A 6,521-nucleotide genomic window follows, 5' to 3' on the forward strand; every position below is an offset into this window, starting at 1 on the left:
TATAAGATAAAGGCTTGGAGATAAGAATAAGTCTTGTGAGGAGATGAGGAATGAGATGAGGTGCAAATCATGCCACAAGACGCAGGTTATGTAAGATCACAAATGAAACCATATTCTTGCCTAGAAACTACTCTAGGCTATAATGGAGACAGAGGGAAGCCCATGTTAGTTAAAAGGGAGTGCCACTGTGCACTATAAGATAGAAAGATGAGAGGGTGATTGAAGGTGAGTATGAAAATCGTCAGGTAGATGAATATCAGGATGATTCGGTGGAAGTGTGTAGCAGTTCAGTGTGAATAAAAATGACAGGGGTGTGTGCACAAAACGAGAAGGTGCGGGGTGTACTGCCAAAAAATGCATCTTATCCAACAAAAGAGGATGATGATCTTGGTAACGTCGAGTGATATTATTTACTCTGATTTTCTCGATGTGGTACTGTAAGGTAGGAAATGTAATAGACTGTATAGGCATTGTATAGGACTGGGTAATTTAATCCTGTAAGCAATTCGGAAGGCATGTCTTTCAAGTATGAGTAGTTTCTGGTAAAAACTGTTTGGAGCAGATGCCCAAGCTGTATGGCCATGTGTAAGGGTCGGACGCAAGAAGGCTTTGTAAGTATTGAGTACTCTGTGGTAGGTTTTAAGCCCCAGGTTGTGCCAGTTAAACGCTTCAGAAGATTTAGGCGATTGTAGGCTTTACTAGTAATCGTAGTAAGGTGTTTCTTCCACGTAAGATGCCGATCAAATGTTACACCGAGGTATGTTGCTATATTACTGGCTTGTATTGGAAGGTCCTCAACCTGAAGCGTTAAGCAGTTGGGATTACGCCGTACTTTAGTTGACATTTTCGGCGGTAGGATAACGATAGCCTGAGTTTTAGAAGCGTTAATTAATAAATGCAATTTTTTTGCACCAGTGATAGAAATTATCTATGGCTGTTTGTAAAAGTGTATTGATTTTCTGGACTGTACTGTATTACAAAGGGCAAGGAAGGCAGTGTCACCAGCGTACTGAAACATGTGCAGTTTGTTTGGAAGTTGAGGCATATCCGTAACAAAGAGGAGGTATAAAAGAGGCGATAACGCAGAACCTTGAGGGACATCAGAAAGTATAAGGATTGGATGTAAGAGTTGATCGTTTATGGTAAGAAAATTTTTGAAGTTAGTTTTTTTCTTGATCGGATCGACTATGCACATTAAAATCTGCCATAATGATATAGTGATTGAATGAGTTGGATATAAATTGAACAAATGCAGTTGACAATGGATGACCAGGGCGAATGCAAATGGTTGCGACAGTGATGGTGATGTTTCGAAAGTAGAGTGAAGATATGACGTATTTCGGGAGGTGAAGAGCAGTGCAAACATGTCGTCGATGCGGAATTTTATGGAGAAAGCCAACCGCCGTACCACCATGGGCGCGTTGAGCAAGTGATTTGCAATAGTCACGCTGTAAGTCAGTATACGAGATATCATAGATGGCGTTAAGAACGTTTCATTCAATAGAAAGGCCGTATCGTGCTCTTCAACTAGCAATGTTTCAAAGAGAACTTTGTTTTGACTCAACGGATATTAAGAAACATGAACATAGAGCCATGAGAAATAGTTTCTGGAAGTGAAGTATGAAAATGGGCGGTGTTTCCAGAGTAGGTGGCTGTAAAGTTAACAGGAAATGTGGACTTTGCTGCGTGAATGATATTCTGAAGAATGTGAAGTCGTTGGAAAGGATGAATGTTCTACATTGCTAAAGTGAAGAGAGTCAGTAGTTGATCAAGAGTTATTTTAGCGTCTATTGGTTGGTGATGTGTGACAGGTTGTTCTGGTGTACGAAGAGGAACTGCTAATTCAGGATGGTCTCGTTATGGATAGGGTTTGCAACACCAACCACATCGCCTTAGAGCATATCAGAAATACCTCGGCACTGACTGTGAGTATTTGCAATGCTTTTTTTTTATTTTATTTTCTGGTACGAGGAAAGCTTTGCGAAATATATTTCGCATTTGTGGCAAGTAACTAAAAACATTCTATGTTTTCTGTAATTGGTTAAAATAATATTGTTGTAAACGTGTGAATCATCTGACAACAGTTACACAGAGAGCAGAGCTTCCACCTGTTTTCTTTATCTGTTATTCTTGTGTCTTAGCACGTATAAACAGAAGATGGCAGAACTGCAGCGTGTATAACCGTTGTCAGACGATTCACAGGTTTACAAAAATATTATGGTGACTGTTTACAGAAAACATAGAATATTATTTGTTACTTGGCGTAAGTGCCAAATGTATTTCGCAAAGCTTTGCTTATATTAAATGATAAATACCAATGAAAATTCTCTTAGGTAGTAACGTGTTATTTTTGATATCCCCGGAAGGCGATGTGCTTGCTACTGAATTAACACACAAGTAACACGCTAATGTGGTAGTCATTTTGTGTGGTTTCAACACCTAATTTTTGCAGTGTAGAAATCTGGCCGGGTTCGTTTGATTTGATTTGATTTTTAGTTTAACGCGTGTTTCAGCAGCGAGGCTAGATTAAACGTGGACCTACAGCTTAACATGGGATCCGAACGACATGAGCTTCCGCAGGGAAGTTTTCGAACCCGGGTCTTGCAAGCCTAAATTGCGTACAACTAACCGCTTAGCCACGGGGGAGCTCAAGCGACGACTTTGTGTTCAATTATGTTTAGGCCCGTGAGTTGCACAAGCCAAGGTAGCCGATGGAAAAATACTAGCTAAATTTCATGTGAAAATGGCTAGATTTAGCCATAAAGTACCTGAAATTAGTCATAAATCTCGATTTGTCAACATGAGAAGAGATCGCCTAAAAGACAGCAAACATTCTGAACATACGAACAAGGGTCGTTTTCATCAAAAATTTTGTGCGAACTTTAGGAGATTACTACCTTTCTATAACCAGTAATGTGTGAGTATCATAAAATATATAGTAGTATAATACTTTGATACCCAGACTAGATCCAAACTACGAAGAGATCAAGGATATGTTATTCAATTTGTTTATTTATAGAAAGTTAGCACATGCCTTCCATCCAATCCAATTCAAGACATACATTTACATAAACAACAATTGAGCTTCCTTTTGGCTATATAATTAGTGTACACGTCGCTGGCATGAAAAACACTTGTTTGACTTCCGATGGAAATTCATTTTGTTCGGATCCTATTTCAAACTGTATGTCCACGTCTTATGTAGCTTTGCTGCTGAAAAGAACTCTATACTTAGTTCAATAAAAGGAGAAAAAAATAATTTGTAGACCCCTTCTCGTGTCTCAAACATACAAAAATAGAGTAAAATTGAATTTAACAATGTTGTAGAGTGGAACGTAAAATCTCTATACTATGAAAACCCTTTTAGGATTTTTGGTAACTTTTGTTACCATGGCGTAGTATCGTCTTTGACCGCTTATTTAGGATCTATAACAGGTATTTAAGCCGTGTTCTTTTTATTAGTCAAGTCAAAGATGGGCCAAAGAACACTCCAAATGCGTTTTGGAACCGGATGGTCAACTTGGTGGCGATAAGTGGGGGCGTACGAGCATGCCATTTTTATTTTTTCTTAAGGCAAATTTCAAAAAAATTTCACGCCTTTAGTTTCCATGAAACCAGATTGGAACTTAGCTTAAGGATTATTTACCTTTGGGTATTCCTCAAATTTTTCCGAGATCCCTATGTTAAACCGAGGCTGGGCTCGAGGGGCGCAAGTGTTCCGAGGGAGTGATTTTTTTAGAGCAAACTCCTTTTTCTCCCATTTTTTTCCGGTTCAGATATATGACAAATGTTACGGACATGTGAATGGTACCGATGGAAAGGGTTTGTTATACTGAAGAAAATGACGTTTGAACCATGACACTAGACAAATAATAATGACGCAGTAAATTTGTCTATATATCGTCCCCTCTCGAGACAAAAGGCGTATTTCATTTTCTTAACTTTTCCAGGTGACAATTTTAAACCTTTTCTCTTTATTTATTCTATCTTCTTTTAAAATTTAGTTTGATATAATTTGTGTCAGGTATGTAACTTACGAGATCATTTTAAATTTCAACTGAACACGATAAAATAAACTTATGATAACATCTTTAAACTTGTCTCTTGGAAAAGTTGAAAAAAATTAGTTGCGCCCCTTTGTCTCGACGATATGTGTGTCTATATAGAGATAGCCTAAATTTTGATTTTCAACATTTTTTCCACCCTTTATTTTTAAGATACAAGATTAAAATTTTGCACACGTATTATGTACATAACAACGTAGTTTTAGAAAAAAATCCCCTTCTCTACGTCAACCAAGGCCTGGGCCAGAGGGGCAAAGTGTTTTGGTGGGATTTTCAAAAAAACTTCCGAGTTTTTTCCTAATTTTCCGGCTCTGGTGTATGGTGCGGACATGTGAGTGATACCGTTGAAAATGGCTCGTTATACTGAAGAAAATGGCGTTTGAACCATGACTCTAGGTCAAATAGGAATGACGCAGTACGTTTTTAAATTACATATATATATATATATATATATATATATATATATATGAAAAAATGGGTCTCCTTCAGACTTTCAAAAGTTTTTCCTGACCTCAGTTTTCAAGATACAAAAATGAAATTTTACACACTTTTATGAACAATTTTTTAAAATAAAAATTCAGATCCCTACGTGAACCCAGCTACGGGCCAGAGGGGCACAAAAATTTCCAACAAGATGTTTTTCTCGGAAAATCTTGTTTTTTAAGATTTTTTCCTTTCTGGTGTATAATACGGACAAGCGATTAGTACCGTTGGAAAGTATGATCTATCCTGAAAACACCGAGGTATGAACCATAGTCCTACGATAAATAGTAAGGAAGCAGTAGCTGTTTGAGTGAAAGTGTAAAATTTACCTCAAAAATTGGAAATCCTAAAAGGGTTAAAGAGTTTCAAGTTATCAAGACTGTTGTTTAAAACTGAAAATAAAATAAAATAAAATAAAATAAAATAAAATAAAATAAAATAAAATAAAATAAATAAAAACATATACTGTTCAGGAAGTTCGATGGCAACTTTTAGTTAGCTAACAGTTTGAATAAGCTTCAAACTCTGGATAATAATATGTTTGTATGTGAGAAATTTGAAAAAAAAAAAAAAAAAAAAAACAATATTGAACACTTCCGAGTTGAAGTCATTCTTTGCGACTAAACGAATTCCATACGATTGATGCATATTACAACTTGGTTATTACATGTGTAAAATGCTAGACGTGCAACGAATCGATTTGAAATCATTTCCTATTCAACTAATCCTTTCAGTTCACAGTTAAGAACACGAAGAAACCCTAGATATTTGAAGCCCTTTACTGCTACTTTAACCGTGCCTCCAATGAGATGGATTGATCTTATTTAAGGTTGTAACGTCAATCAGAGAATGGAAGATATTTCCTGCACGTTCACTCAACAAGAGAAAATATTAAAAGTAAAGTTTACCACAGTATATCCATCAATGTCAACATGTTCCACTGTCGTTATACAATTTTGCCTTTTGGTCCTGGTAATAATAATAATAATAATAATAATAATAATAATAATAATAATAATAATAATAATAATAATAATAATAATAATAATAATAATAATAAGAATAATAATTATTATTATTATTATTATTATTATTATTATTATTATTATTATTATTATTATTATTTATATATTTATTTATTTTAGGTTGGATATGGAATGTCTCTTCCACATTTCTCGATCTTCAGCTTGTTCTTTTAATATTTTCTTCTAATTTTCAAATCGTCAACCAGTTGTGATCGTGTTCTTCCTACTGTTCGTTTTCCTTTCACCTTTTCTTCTATGGCTGTATGAAGAAGATAAATTCTTAAGAAGATGTGTCCAATCCAATTTGCCTTCTTACGAAGGATGCTAGTAAAAAAAACTTCCTTTTCTCTCCTATCCGTTTAACAAATTCTTCGTTTGTTACTCTCTTCCTCTCTTTCTATGTCCGTTCTATCTTTTCCATCTTCCTCTAACACCACATTTCAAAGTTCTCTAAATATTTCTTCTCTAAATTCCATAACGTCCAAATTTCTGAACCATACAATCCAATGCTCCATACATAGGACTTGACCAACTTCTTCATTAGTCCAATACTAAACTTGCTAGTTATGTTTTTTTTTTCCTTGTTGAATGTCTCTTGGGCTATGGTAATCTTTGAATTTTTCTTTGGTGAAATAAGAGTCTCTCGTCAAAATATTTCCCAGGTACTTGAAATCAACTGGTTTTTGTACAACACTGACTGGTAAGGGCGCGTTTCCACAGAATATTCTCAAGACTTTCGATTTTTGGATGTTGATTTCCATTCTATATAGTTTCCAGTCCATTCCAGTGACAACTATTTCATCAATCATCTCCCGTAGTCCTCATTCGGTTCTAGCTATAATAACCGTATCATCTGTATACCTGACCTTGTTAACGATCTGCTCTCCAATCTTGAAATCTCCAATTCTCATTAATGCTTACTTCATTAAAGAATCACTGTAAAAGTTGA

This window comes from Thermobia domestica, chromosome 5 (genome assembly GCF_964235325.1).
Source record: "Thermobia domestica chromosome 5, izTheDome1.hap1.1, whole genome shotgun sequence".
Lineage (NCBI taxonomy): Eukaryota > Metazoa > Arthropoda > Insecta > Zygentoma > Lepismatidae > Thermobia > Thermobia domestica.